The following is a 14647-nucleotide window of genomic DNA, read 5'->3' as shown; positions in this document are numbered from 1 at the left end:
GGGGTGGTGGAAACTGCGATGGCAAGGGTGGCCTCTTAGCCTCTCTGGGAATTCGGTTCCATCTCTGGACCATTTATGACAGCAAATGCCTTCTCTACTTGGATAACTTCAAACATCCCCCTAGGATTAGAAACATGTAATCTTATCAACCAGCTTTGGTTCCCGTCTGCAGGAGAGCTGGGCTTTTCAATTTAACCAAGGGCTTAAAAAATGGAAAAAAAATAACACAAAGAAATCTACTGTCTCTACCCTTCTTTAAAATGATGAATGCTTTTTTAAGGCAAATCCATCATTGGTCACTTGAGGGAGGAAATGTCAAGAAAAGTTATGGTTTGTTAGCTTTTACTTCTTGACATTATACAAGAAAGTAATTGAAGTACAACAAATGCCATGTTGTTTTACCTCATCTATTTATATAGCAATCTGACAAGATGAATATATATGTTACCGTGGTTTGGAAAAAAGTGACACAGGCTCTATGATTCGTTCTATTGTCTTATCAGTGCTGATCAGATGTGCTCTCCTTCAAAAACACATGGCAGAGGAATTAGTATCCTTTCACTAGATTCCTGGATATTAAACAACTGAGCTCATTTTACTATCTCAGCCCCATTAGCTTCTTACGTGAAGGTCTTAGGGCCCTAACATGGATGTATAATAAAACATGAGCAATTCAATTCAATACAACAAATATTTATTTAGCACTCACTGTGCAAGGACACTACGCCAAACAGAGATGCCATTAATTCACAATCTGTGATAATTCCAACGTAGCCTGGGCTAAATGTTACCAGTGTACCAATTAGGAACAGAGAAGTCTGCTAAGCGAATTAGCAAGGTATATCTTGCCACCTATCATGCTATGCTCCTCAAAACCCACATGTAAATCAGATTTTAAATGTATAAGGAGAGACTGCTGTTTAAATAATTGTATAAATATGATGCTGAAGACTATATAATCAATGACAAATAAGGATTTTAAGTTTGATGTTTAAAAGGTAAATGGCCACTCATTGAGCCATAATATGTGAATAATACTATGAAAAATCCCAAGACTGGTTTCTATGACAGCCAGGATCTCTTTGTCATTGGGTGGTCTCGTTGTCAGGCAACTTAAATAGACCAGACATGTTAAGTTACTGCTCTTTCTTCTGAAAGGTGTCAGCCATAAAACAAAGGTACAGAGCTGCTTATTTTGTGGGAAAGATCTCTTAGTTTTCAACAGAGGTTTCTTGGGAAGAAAAGAGATACCAAAGCTACATTAAATAGGAAGAGGTAAGGTGAGCTTTCAGTGTGTCTTAACCTTTTAATTTTACTGAAATTGGCTTAGAAAACCAGCTGGGATGTCAAGTGAGCTATCCAGGAGCGTAACATTAAGAATCATGATTCAAGATCTCCTGTGAAAAAAAATAAAGTAAGATGACGTTACCTTGCCTTTGGTTACTCTGCTTTTTATAGCAGAGTAACCAAAGAGAAACCAGCCCTTTGCACATGTTCCTGTATTTATATAAATGTGTCAATAGATCTAACTCCAAAGAATTTTAATTAAGCACAATTTATTGTCAATACTGTGTAGTGAAGACTCCGACTCTACTCTAACAGGGGCCTGGATTTCTTCTTGGCTTTTGGACGGGAACCTGTGTTAGACCTGACTGGAGCGTCTCTGTCTGGGGCACAGACTGGCCCACAGATCGCAGTTGGGACCAGCCAGACCCCAACAGTCAGGCTGGGGGTTGGTCACGCCATGAAGACCAACCCTCTGATTGAGTGGGGTTTGGGTTATGTGCCATCAGTTGACGTGGAGACTGAGTCCAACAGCCTGGGCAATCGTGGCTATGGAATGACGCCCCAAGAAAAACCTGGAAGGCCAAAGCTCAGTGAGTGTTCCTGACTGATATCTGCACGTTGTCAGGTCTGGTCCCATGGGAGAGGCCAACAGAAGCTCACATTTGTCACTCCCTCGCCCACTCTGTCCCATGCTTCTACTCTTTCGGTTCATTTTAATCTGCACCCTTTCCCTATCATAAATCAGAGCTGCGAGACGACAGTTTTCAGTGAGTTCTGTAAATTCTTCTAAAGAACTATTGACACAGACAGTGGTTTGGGGACACCCCCTCCTTTCCACTTGTAGTTGATGGTAGAGGGAAGGGAGCTCGGGTCCTCTTAACCATAGTGGTCTGGCTAACTCTGGCTACATGTCACTGGAAGGGTCTGTCAATACGCAAATGTACCCTGTTATGCATAGTAATGACATCATACCTCCGATGTACCCTGTTCCATCATATCTTAAAACTCCCTCCAGACAAGAAAATGTTCTTGGAGGTAATTGAAAAAAATCTAAGTTTGTTAAGTTTAAAAAAAAATAGCATCTGGGCCTCCCCGGTGGCACAGTGGGTTGAGTGCAGCTCTGTGAAGCTGACTGAGCAGCCTCTGCATCTCAGGTTTGATTCCAGGACAGCCAGGGAGATTCCCACATGGTGCAGCAGACCTCTCCTGCCTTGCCAGCTGCTCCCCTCAGCAGTGTATTTCAGTCCGTCTGCCTGTTCTGTTCCCCGCTCTGTCTCTGGTGAATCCTCTCACCCTCCCGCGCCTTTGGCCTGTACCCCAGCTATTGTATAAATAAAAAATAAATCTTTAAAAAAATTTAAAAAATTTAAAAAAAGCATCAGATATCTCTTCTCATGCAACCATTTGAAATGAGGAAAATTTTCATGATTTTGGAATGATTTCAAAGGTTGGGCCTAGGCAGGTAACCTAAATAAGTAGAGCACTAGGTCAGCTCTGTGGTGAACCAAGGAACACAAGCTACTGTGAAGGCATTCAGAGTCAAGGATATGTAAAACACAACAAGGACACTCAGGAAGAGAGGGAGGAGGGGGGAAGGGAGGGGGAGCCGATGAGTGTGGCAGAGGACTGTGGACACTGGTGGTGGAAAACTATTGCTAAAAATAAACAAGTATACAAAGAGAAACCCCACCGACTGGGAGAAAATTTTTGCACACAACACTAATGATAAAGGACTGATGACAAAAATCTGCAAAGAGCTGATGAGACTCAACAAAAACAAAGAAAATAATCCAGTCCAAAAATGGTCAGAAGAGCTAAAAAGAAACTTCTCCAAAGAGGAAATGCAAATGGCCAACAGGCATATGAAAAACTACCATGAGATACCATCTTACACCAGTGAGAATGGCACATATTAAAAAAAACTAGTAACAACAAATGTTGGCGAGGTTGTGGAGAAAAAGGAACTCTCCTGCACTGCTGGTGGGAGTGCAAACTGGTCCAACCACTGTGGAGAGCTGTGTGGAGATTTCTGGACCTACTAAACATAGAGCTTCCATAGGATCCAGCAATTCCACTCCTAGGTATTTACCCAAAGGACACAGAAACATCAATTCCAAAGAGCACCTGCACCCCTATGTTTACAGCAGCACTGTTTACAATAGCTAAGCTTTGGAAACAGCCCAAATGTCCAAAAATAGATGACTGGATCAAGAAGATGTGGTCCATATACACCATGGAATATTACTCAGCATTCAAAAAAGATAAACACATGCAGTTTGCAGCAACATGGATGGCGCTGGAAGGGATCATGCTCAGTGAAATAAGCCAGAAAGAAAAAGAAAAATACCGGATGGTCTCACTCATAGCAGGAATCTAGAAAACTTAAATAAGGGACCAGGAAAAAGAATAACTATAAGAAAGAAAATATCAAAATCAACAAACAACTATGAACCAGAGACACTCTATGGGGGGTGGGGGGTGGGGAAAAGAGGGCTTGGGGTAAAAATAAGGGGGTTGTAATTTCATGGGGAATATAAAAATAAAATTTAAATTAAAAAAAAACAAGTATGTTTAATACAAAACAACTCTCTGAAATAAAATAAAACACTAAAACATATCTTGTAACAGTTGCAAATGGGCAATTTTTTGTAAGGAATGTTATGACTTTTAATTTTCTTTTTTGCATCTCAAGTCAGTTTTTTGTTAGAATCTGTGCATGAAACCAAATTCATTTCAAATTGGCATATAGTTGTAACAGTCTCATTTTAAAATTTCTGATGTTATTTGTGCCTCCTTATTTTTCTTGAAGTTTTATCAAGTGTATTCTCCAAGAATTAAATTTTGGCTTTGTTAGTTTTCTTTACTGTTTATTATTTTGTTAATTTTTATTCCTGTATTTTTGATGCCTCCTTTTTCTTTTTCTATATCATTGACATATATTTTGGCTCTTTGTCTTTTTCTAATAAAGCAATACATTTTTCTTCAAGCAGTTCATGAATATTTATGTCTGTATAAAATAGCTTATTGTTTATTTTATTATCATTCAGTTAAAATATGTATGCATTGCCATTACATTTTTTGACCTGAGTTTTTTTTTTTTTAAGATTTATTTTTTATTTATTTACGTATACAAGAGCTGGGGTGAAGGCCAGAGGTGCGGGATGGGGGGATGGTGGTAAGAGGATTCACCAGAGACAGAGTGGGGAGCACAGCAGGGCGAAGGACTGAAGTATACCGCTGAGGGGAGCAGTGGGGAGACAGGAGAGGTCTGCTGCGCAATGTGGGTCACCTCCCTGGCCGGGGATCGAACTAGTGCTGCAGTGGCTGCTGATAGCTTCATAGTGCAGAGACTTAACCCCTTGTGCCACCAGGGAGGCTCTGACCTATGAGTTATTGAGAGGTATATTTAAAAGTTTTTCAAATAGGATTTTTCTAATTTTTGTTTTGTAATTGATTTCTAGCTTTATTGTATTAGGGTCAGAAAATATACTATGGTGGTTTCAGTTCTTAGAAATTTTTTGAGATTTGCTTTATGGATCAGCAATATTCAGAAATATTCCATGTTTGTAGGAAAGAATACATGGATTTTCTGTAGTTATTGGTTTTAGTGTTCTTTAGATGTCCATTAAGCCAACTTTGTAACTGTATTTTTTTAAATCATCTAGAATTTTTACTGATTTTTGTTTATTGTATTGGTAAGTTTTAAGTTTTCTCTGAAATTTCCCTTTGTGACTGAGCTCTTTTTTTATAACTGTCAAATGTACACACACACACACACACACACACACTTCTACTTACTATATCTTTGGGATAAAATGAAAATTTTGCCGTTAGGATACTATCAATATCTATTGGTATTAGTAGAGTTACACTAGCTTTTAAAAACTTCATGCTTATATTTTTCTGTCCTTTTATCTATAACTTCCTATATCCTTAAGGTTTAGATATCTCTTTTGTAAACAACATATAATTAAAAAATATCCCGTTGAGATGATTTCACGCTTATGTGGAATATAGAGATACAAAACAAAGGAGCAAAAAACCTAAATCAAACAAACCCTAGAAATCTGCCAGCAGAGCTGAAGCTACCGGAGGGGTAGGGCGGGGAGAGAAACAAGCATGGAGGGGCCCAGTAGACTAAGGTAGAGGGTTATGGGTCTTGCAGTGGTGGCCGTGGTGTGGTAACATGCATCTGAAGGGGGGTGAACTTACCCAAATTATATACAATACTGTGAACCATTATTACTTAAAAAAAAAGTGCTAAAGTTAAAACGAAATTATTCGTTTTAAAACTGTAATGATTGGTTCATCTACATTTATTTATTTATTTATTTATTTAAAATGAAGGATTTTTATTTTATTTTATTTTTTTGTGGGACCCTCGCTGGTGGCCGGGGATCGAACTGGCGCTGCAGAGGCTGTGGGCAGCCTTGCAACCCAGCGCTCAACCGCTGCACCACCAGGGGAGGCCCCCATCTACATTTAATGAATTACTGATCTATTTCTACAATCTTACTATAGGATTTTTATTGGTCCTACACGTTCTATGTTTCTTTTTACCTCATATTCTATTGGATTGATACTACTTAATTTATTATTTTATCTCCTCCTCTTAGTTTGGAAGTTATAAATTACTGTTAAGTGTTACAGAGATAATATTTACAATGTCATTATCTGGAATCTATAAGGAGCTCTTTTTAAGAAAGTAGAAAATACTGGGAAACACAAAAGAAGAATAAAAGATTATGAATAGGCAATTTTCAACTGGTAATGGGGAAATCTTAATGGCTAACGAGCATGTGAATGGAGTCTCAACCTCTCTTGCATCAGAGAAATGCAGATTAAGGCAACATGAAGAGACCACTCTAAACCCATAACATTTGTCGATATTAAATCATGTTCTTGGATAATGCCACCTGTTGGAAAGGATGTGGAGAACTGGCAAATCATACACACTTTGTGCTTAAACATATTTGGCAGCCGGAAGGAAGTGGAAACAACCTAGTGCCCCTCCACAGGAGATTTCATTGCGCAATCAGGATGGAGTATCATGCAGCCGTTCAAAGCAATGAAAGCAGTAAACCCTAAGAACATTGGGGGGAAGAAGTAAGAAAGAATGGATGTTGCAATAACTATTTGCTGTGCTAAAGCACAATGCTATTTACTTTTCAAAGGCATATACTGATGAGCACATTTACTTAGTCAGATAGAGGAGAGACAAGCAAGATGAAGGGCAGAACCAACAATGAAAGAGGTACAATGAAAGGAGTCCAGGGTTTGCAAGGGCCGGGGGATGATCAAGTGACGTCAAGGAACGTGGTTAACTCAAGAAGGGAGTTGATGACATCAGTGCTTCCAAAACCCAAATCATCGTACTATAATTTTTGCTCTATTTGCAGACAACCTGCACAGTATACTTAATATATTCTTTAAATAGCCTCATTTAAAACACAAACTTATTTAAAGGGGAAGCTTTGCATCTGGGGTGTAAGTGGGGGAACCAGGGTATTTTTCTAGTAAATTGAAGGTAAGTATACAATTGCATGGAAACAAAACAATGGTCTGAAGCTGCAGGGGGGATCCCACACCGACTCAAGGCCAAGTCTGGGGTCTGCCCTTGGGGAAAAAGGGAGATTAACAAGTCTAGAGAGTCACTAAAGATATATTAACCACCAGCCTAGACATTGCTTTTCTTGATAATCAGAGGAGGGAAAGAAAATTGAGAAGGGAATATAACCTCTATGCCCTGTGATTCAGAAATATTTAATGCCATTAGCTGCCATTTAGTGCGACGCCTGGGATTATCCTGAGCCCCGCCAGCGACACGTGTCCCGCACGCTGGGAAACAGGAGTTAATGGCTGCTAAGGTCTTTTGCAGCTTTCAAATTGCAAGGTATTAAGAAAGGCAACATGTTGTTGTAAATGAGAACAAATCCCTGCTCGTAAAATACCAGCTATCAGGATTTCCCGGAGAGGAAACAGGCTTTGCTTGCTGCAATTCTAGAATGTTCTGGATGCTGCTAGAAGAGCCAGGCCCTGGAGGATTGTGCCGAATGTTCAGGATGGTTCCCATTTCACAGAACTTTGCAAATATGACTGGGCTGACCCAGGTGAAGCTCTCGGGGGCCGGGGTTGGCGGATGAGCGTTTGCAATGATGCAGCTTCGAGGGGTCACCCGTCTTTGGGGTTGAGCTCTGGTTGGGGTACAGAAGGAAAGGATTCTGGAACTTAGAGTTCCCTGAGCCTGGGGCTTCTTCAGCAGTTTCCAGAATAACAGACGGTCTAGGAGGGCCCCTGGAATGGCCCCCCGTCATCAGTGGGGGGAACAGACATTAACACTGACCAGGATTTCATCCCGGCCTAGGACGCTCTTCCGGTTGCCAGGACAGAAGCAGCAAAATGACGTCACAGGCCCCCCGCCTACCTTCCTCTTTCCTCACAGCGGCCTCCAGTTCCAAATCCTGAGGGGAGGAAGCAGGGGAGCGGCTTCCCCCGTGGACTCCCTGAGGTGACCTGAGCCTGTCATTGCCCGGAGTGGAGTCTGGGGCCAGTCCTCACGGCACCGGGCGGGGATGGCGGCTGATTCGCCGTCCACACAGAAACGGGTGAGGCCGGCCGCCAACATGGCGGAGGCCGTTGAGGGCAGTGCATGCCGGGAAGGCAGGGCCGCCCTGCGAGGCCCGGGCCCCAAGGCTTGGTATTTAAAGGGCAGGAAAGGAAATGCCGTCTGCTCTGGGGGTCACTCCCAGTCTGTCAGCCCCCACCCCACGTCCCCATAATCCTTCAATGTGTGGAAACCTTAGCTTGCAGGCCATACAGAAGCGACCGTCAGCTGGATTTGGTGCATGGGCATGGCTGGCTGTCCTTGGACGGAGCTGAGCTCGCTGTTTCCCAGGATGACTTTTAACGTTTATATTCTAAAATGTTTTCTATCTATCACACATATATGATACATACGTGCAATATATGTGTGATGTATGATGCATAGCTCACGTATACAGTTGTGATCTATATGTGCTCTACATGATATGTGCTATTGTTTATCATTAGATCATATATATTTATCATGGCCTATATGTGTCCCACACTCTGGGAAACAGGAGTTAATGTCTTCATGTTTTCTCTTCCTTCTTCCCCAACCCCTTCACCTCTTTCTACTATTGCTACTATTTACCATGTCCTGTTCTCACCCTTCCCTAGCCAGTCTAACACAGGTTCCATGATAAAAATCACGCCGTGGCTATACTAGTAGAGAAAAGCTCTCTCTCAGAGCCCCACTGACAAAGATTGGACTTCCAGAGGTTTGGAAGGAAAGAAAATTGTCCTCTTTGGTGTTTCTCTGAGCTGCAATGCTGGGTGGCTCCGGGAAGGTGGGTGGGGTGAGTGGCAGTAAGAGAAGCTCAGGAGATAGGAAACTTAAGTTTGAGACTTGGTTTTGTCATAGTTTTTTGGCCTTGGGCAAATCACTGTCTTCCTTGGCTCTTTTTGCTTCTTCATTATAAAATAAAGGGGTTGGATTAGGGAAAGGTTAGTTCAAGATTTAAAGGTAGAGAGGAAAACGTCACAAAACGGGCACAGGAAATTATGCCTTTATTGTGGGGTGACTTTGGAAATTGATTTTCAGGGGATTTGGCTTTCTGGAGAAACGTTAATGACTAAAACAGACATATGAACACAGCTTTAATGGAAGGAGGGTTTGCTGGTTCATTATCTTTGAAAGGCAGAACTATTTCTACTTCTTTTTTTCAAAGAGGATGCTTCACGATATCTTTAGAAGCTTACCTTCCCTACATGCATGGCAGACATTTGTAACGGGAGATATTATCCTGTATGTAAATATTGTCCAGTAAATTAATCAACCTTCTACTGAGAACTGATTAAATATCAGGTGCTTAGTTAGATGTCTCAAAGATGGAGAACAGATGGTTCCTTCCCTCGGGGAGTTTTATCCTGGAGATGTTGAATGGTGAGCCGTTTTGGTCTAGCCAGGAAAACAGATACACCTCTAAGTATTTAAATTGAAGGAATTTAATGCAGAAAGTAGTTACACAGATGATGCAATCATTGAGAAGCCAGCAGGGAATGATGTGATGGTCCAGGAGATGATGCAGGCCTGCTATGGGTGTTGGTTTTTTGAAGCAAAGAAAGAGAAATGACCCATGACCAGTGATGTGGAAAGGCCAAAACTTCCATGGAAGGTGCTAGAAACAGGATTGAAAGGTTCCGTATGAGACTAGAAAGTCCGTCAGATGATCGTGTGCCATGGAAAGACGGAGGACACGCCATGTAAGTAGGGAATGTGCTGGTGATGGGGACACAGCACCCTTGGCAGGCCAGTGCTCAAGAGCAGAGCCGCTATAACAGAACTGGGCTTACTGACAGCAGCAGGGGAGCCGGCACCCCGGGAAAATAGAGGCCTGATGGTAATGTTAGGTGGACATATCATTGTAATGAATCCAAAGGTCAGAGGAGCAGCCTGCAAAAGTCCTGCTTGCAGGGCCTCCCCTGGTGGCGCAGCGGTTGAGCGCTGGGCGGCGAAGCTGCCCGCAGCCTCTGCAGCGCTGGTTGGATCCCCGGCTGCCAGGGAGGGTCCCACATGGCGTGCAGACCTCTCCTGCCGCCTGCTGCTCCCTTCAGCAGCGTCTTTGGTCCGTCTGGCTATTCTGTTCCCCACTCTGGCTCTGGTGAATTCTCTCACCCTCCCGCACTTCTGACTGTACCCAGTGCTTGTATAAATAAATAATTAAATAAATCTTAAAAAAAAAAAAAAAAGTCCTGCTTGCAGAGAGCTATGAAGATGCTTGAGTCAAATAGCACCCCCAGGAGCAGAGGAGCTAAACAGCCAACTAGGCTGCTAAATCCTTACAATCAAAAGAAATCATGGATGGCGAATGGGGAGGCTGAGTCATCCCTTCTAATAGAAAGGCAGTGCCCACTGTTGCTGGTGTCATCCCGAAACCAGGGAGAGGCCAGCCCTCCAGGAGGAAGGGCCTGGCAACGCCAGGAGTATACCCAGCCAGGATTCTCCAGGTGTCCCCAAAGGGATTTACGGCTGTGACCCTTAATCTGGCAAATATGTCCTTTTCATTTCCTACCCAAAAAGATAAGAAGGGGCCTGCACTCACCGGAATGGTCAACAGTACACGCGGAGAGTTCAGCTCCAGGGCTACGTTGATTCTCTACCTTCCTTCATAGTAGATTCTGAATAGGTCTGGGCTGTTGGACTTTCTAGACAACGCCACTTTTTTCTACTCTGATGATAACGTCACACTAATCAGACTAGATATGCAAGAAGTAGCTGGCATTTTGGAGGCCTTGGTAATGACAAATGTACTTCAGAGGATGCGAGAAAAAATCTATGATGTTCCAAGGGCCTATGCTATCCATAGCATATTGTAGGGATCAACTTCTCCAAGGTGGGGGGCATCACCATTTAAAGTTGGGGGTCAATGGGCCTCCTTGGTGGCACAAGGGGTTAAGACGCAACCTATGAAGCTAGTTGCAGCTACCGCAGCATGAGTTCGATCCCCGGCCAGCCAGGGAGCAACCCACATGGCACAGCAGACCTCTTCTGACTCGCCCACTGCTCCCCTCAGCAGTGTATTTCTTCAGTCTGCCTGTTCTGCTCCCCACTCTGTCTCTGGTGGGTCCTCTCACCCCCCACACCTCTGGCCTGCACCCCAGTTCTTGTATGCATAAATAAATAAAAATATTTAAAAATAAAGTTGAGGGTGAAAAGGCCTTCTTGCCCCAACTAAGGGCAACTTTTAAGGCACACCCACCTTTAGGACACCCCACAAGAATGCCGACATTGCTTTGGAGATCTCCTCACAGCCTGACCTCTCCTGATTCTTTGCTTTCTCTTTCCTGGTGCCGCTCCCCAGAAAGCTTCCTCATCTGCCCCCTTTACCCTAATCTTCCTCTCGGAATCTGCTCCCTGAGAAATCTAACCTGCAAGAAAACACCTGTCCTTCATTACTATACAAGCATCAAACAGTCCCTGAGAATAGGCCAATGAGGACAGAGAAGAGACACTTTGCAAAACAAATGGGACAAACGCACTGTTCTAGCCATGCCCGTCATTGCTTTCTCTGCTCACCTGCTCCATAGCCCTGCCCAGGTGCTGGCTGCAGCATCTCCTGCAGTGTGACGCAGTTCGCTGCATAGGTGGCCAGTCCACCCCTTGGCTCATCAGTGATGAATGACCTGGGTGGTCTAGTGTGGACGCATGATGAACCAGGTCATCAAATTCCCACTCGGGATGAGGGGGGTGGTAGGAACAGTTTGGGAGTGGATATTAGGAGCTTCGAGTAAGAGGCACCATTTATAGGCAAGTGGGCTGTAGAATGGAAATAGGGTGCGGAAGGAGGGTCTTCTCAATGGTTTCTGCCTTCCCACCTTCAGTTCTGTGCTTTGGTTTGAACATGTCAGTTCCACGAGCTACTTCTGAGAACAATCCTCAGTTGAGCCAGATTGAGTGACTCTCTTTCTTGCTACCAAAAGAACCTGCCTACAACTGACACTTGAGGGGATTCCTTCCTGTTGGATGTATCATATCACGCTTAGATTATTATTACATACTATGTATTACTTTTCTCTCTCCATCTAAACTGTGAGCTTTTTGAGATCAATGTTTTATTTTAGGTTGATAATAATATTAAGAATAGGGGCCTCCCTGGTGGCGCAGATGGTTGAGCGCTGCTCTGTGAAGGTGTCCGCAGCCTCTGCAGCGCGGGTTCAATCCCGGCCGGCAAGGAGAATCCCACATGGTGTGGCAGACCTCTCCTGTCTTGCTGGCTGTTCCCCTCAGCAGTGTATTTCAGTCAGTCTGCCTGTTCTGTTCCCCACTCTGTCTCTGGTGAATCCTCTCACCCTCTTGCACATCTGGCCTGTTCCCCGGTTCTTGTATAAATAAATCTTTAAAAAAAAAAAAGAATAGTTAACAGCAATTTAGCTTTCACTGTGTGCCAAGCAGGGGTTGGTGCTTTACCTGCACCCACCTTTAGCAGCAAATGCTCAATGCTGAGTTGTTACCATCATCATTATTAATAATTACCATCGGGGGCCTTCCTGGTGGCACAGGGGGTAAGTCTCAGCACTATGAAGCTATCACCAGCTACTGCAGCATGAGTTCAATGCCCGGCTAGGGAGCTGACCCACATGGTGCAGCAGACCTCTCCCATCTCGCCTGCTGCTCCCCTCAGCAGTGTATTTCAGTCAATCCACCTGTTCTTCTCCCCACTCTGTCTCTGGTGAATCCTCTCACCCCCTGCACCTCTGGCCTATACCCCAGTTTTTGTATGCATAAATAAATAAATAAATCTTAAAAAAAGTAACTACCTTCATCTACTGGCCCTGACAGTAAAACCAGAGGAAATGAACTTGTAATATAGGGGAGAATTTTTCTAGGGGTAATATATTTTTTTAAGATTTCTTTTTCTTCTTCAATAGGAGAAAATTTGGAAAATGCAGCAGAGCACAAAGAAGAAAATTTTTTAAAATTCCATTTGTCTCACCATTAAAGATAATAATGCTTTGGCACATATTCTTGTGTACACACGCGCGCGCACACACACACACACACACACACACACACACACACACACACACACTGGTACTATTTGCAATGTTGACTGCATGGCCACTTCTCGTGCTATTAAATAGGCTTCCAGGACAAGATTTTTAAGAGTTGTCCAACATCCTTCTATATGAGTGTCAGGGAAGCAATGGAACAAAGGAACCTGAGAGCTGGTGCCAGGGCTTGGAAGACTGTGCAGGCTCAGCCTCCTCACTTCTTCCTGGAGCAGGGGGAAGGGCTGGGTGACCTCTGGAGGGCACTATGTTTCCAAAATTCTCCTGAAAATAAGAAATTCTTGCATTTTCTTTATAGCTTCCTTCTTCTGCTCCTTCATCTTATGTGTCTCTTGCACGCCTTTTTCTTGGACACATTGGGGTTCGAGCACCGGTGTTTCGGGGTTGGTGTGCACTGGTGTGGGCTCCCCGGCCTGCTGGCTGGGTCTTCTGGGGTGTCCTTGCTGAGTCCAGGCCACCGGTTCGTTCCCCTGCGCAACACCAGCAGCTACCCGCAGATGGCGCTGTGAGCAAGTGCGTCTGCCTAGGTGTGATTTACACAAGCCCTTGAAGGCTTTAAATATTTATCCACAAAATTCAATAAAGCTGTTCATCAAGTCTAATGCTTGGAATTTGGGCAGCCCATGAAAATATTATAATATTTTGCCCGAGGTTCCAGAATCCTTTTCTGTGTGGTGTGTTTGTATATTCAGACTCCTGACACTTGTTTATCACCAGCAGAAGGAATTCATGTTACATATTGGAGATTTTGCACGAGACCGGGCCTGGGAAACCTTCCTAAAATTTCCCTTTAGATGTAGTGGGGATTATGAGCTCCTTTTCTGACTGAGAAATCACAGAGGTGAGGCACACGTTGATCCTTCTCTGCAAGTGCCTGGCAAAGAGGAAGTCTCCGTGAATACTTTTCTGGAAGGAACAGCTGAATAAGGCTGCTTTATCTTGAAGGTGTGTGTTTGTGCTCGTGTGTGTGGACGGGAGGGGTTAGCTGTTATTAATCATCCATTGCCTGATGGGTGGGTGGCACTGCCCCCACAAAGGAGAATGTGGAGATGTGTCTGTTGTCCAAATGATTGGGTGGGTGGTCGAGAAGGTGTCCCCACTAGCATTTAGTGGCTCCAGGATGCTGAATATGCAGGAGACAGTTCAGCACACAGCACTGTCTTTTCCCAAATGCCACTTGCTCCCCCTTTAAGGAGCCCCTTGTGGTTGCCGCCTGGCTGGCCAGAAGCTGCATAATTTCCCCGAACATCAGTTTTCCTTATTTGTAAAATGGACACAAGATATTCACCTGGGTTACCTTGTAGAACTGTGGATTTCAAATAAATAATACACGTTAATATGTGTTTGACAAATTAGAAAGTTTGCTATGACAAAGCAACCTCTGGGGTCCATAGGGGAGTTTCACGCATCAGCCTGGTCTGATGGAACCAGTTGAGGCTGAGGTAACAGCTGTAACCAGCCATTAAGCTCTCTGATTTCTTTCATAATGCTTACCATCCACTGGAATAACCCCGTCTGTTTGTATCTGTATACTACTCTATTAGAATTTTTTTTTAGTTAAACTTTGTAATTTTCTCACATTGTTGTTCATTTTTGTACAATATTTGATTTCTCAACTTGGGTTATAGTTCCCAATGTTTTCACCATCAGAACAAGCGCTCTTTCTGAGTTGCCACTAGGATATTCCTAGACTCTAGAACACTCTCTAGCCCATATCTAGAGCTTAGTAAATTTTGCTGATGGGAAAAAGGGTCTTTCTGGCTCAAGT

General features: G+C 43.6%; 1 long non-coding RNA gene across 7 annotated transcripts in view; it reads right to left on the bottom strand.

Annotated features, from left to right (window-relative positions):
* The window catches only part of LOC119248893 (uncharacterized), an 80580-nt gene that overhangs the window by 50810 nt on the left and 15123 nt on the right, over positions 1–14647 (bottom strand). The window contains exon 4 of one of the 7 annotated variants that reach the window (XR_008552372.1): positions 9306–9488. The exons of the other annotated variants lie outside the window; for them this stretch is intronic. This is a non-coding gene — a long non-coding RNA (uncharacterized LOC119248893). Of the gene's footprint in view, positions 1–9305; positions 9489–14647 lie in introns of those variants that run through there. 7 annotated transcript variants of the gene reach the window in all.

This window comes from Talpa occidentalis, unplaced genomic scaffold (genome assembly GCF_014898055.3).
Source record: "Talpa occidentalis isolate TD23 unplaced genomic scaffold, MPIMG_talOcc4v2.1 talOcc4.17, whole genome shotgun sequence".
In the NCBI taxonomy this organism is placed as follows: domain Eukaryota; kingdom Metazoa; phylum Chordata; class Mammalia; order Eulipotyphla; family Talpidae; genus Talpa; species Talpa occidentalis.
The sequence above is the reverse complement of the archived record's forward strand: the minus strand, read 5'-3'. Positions and strand labels throughout refer to the sequence as shown.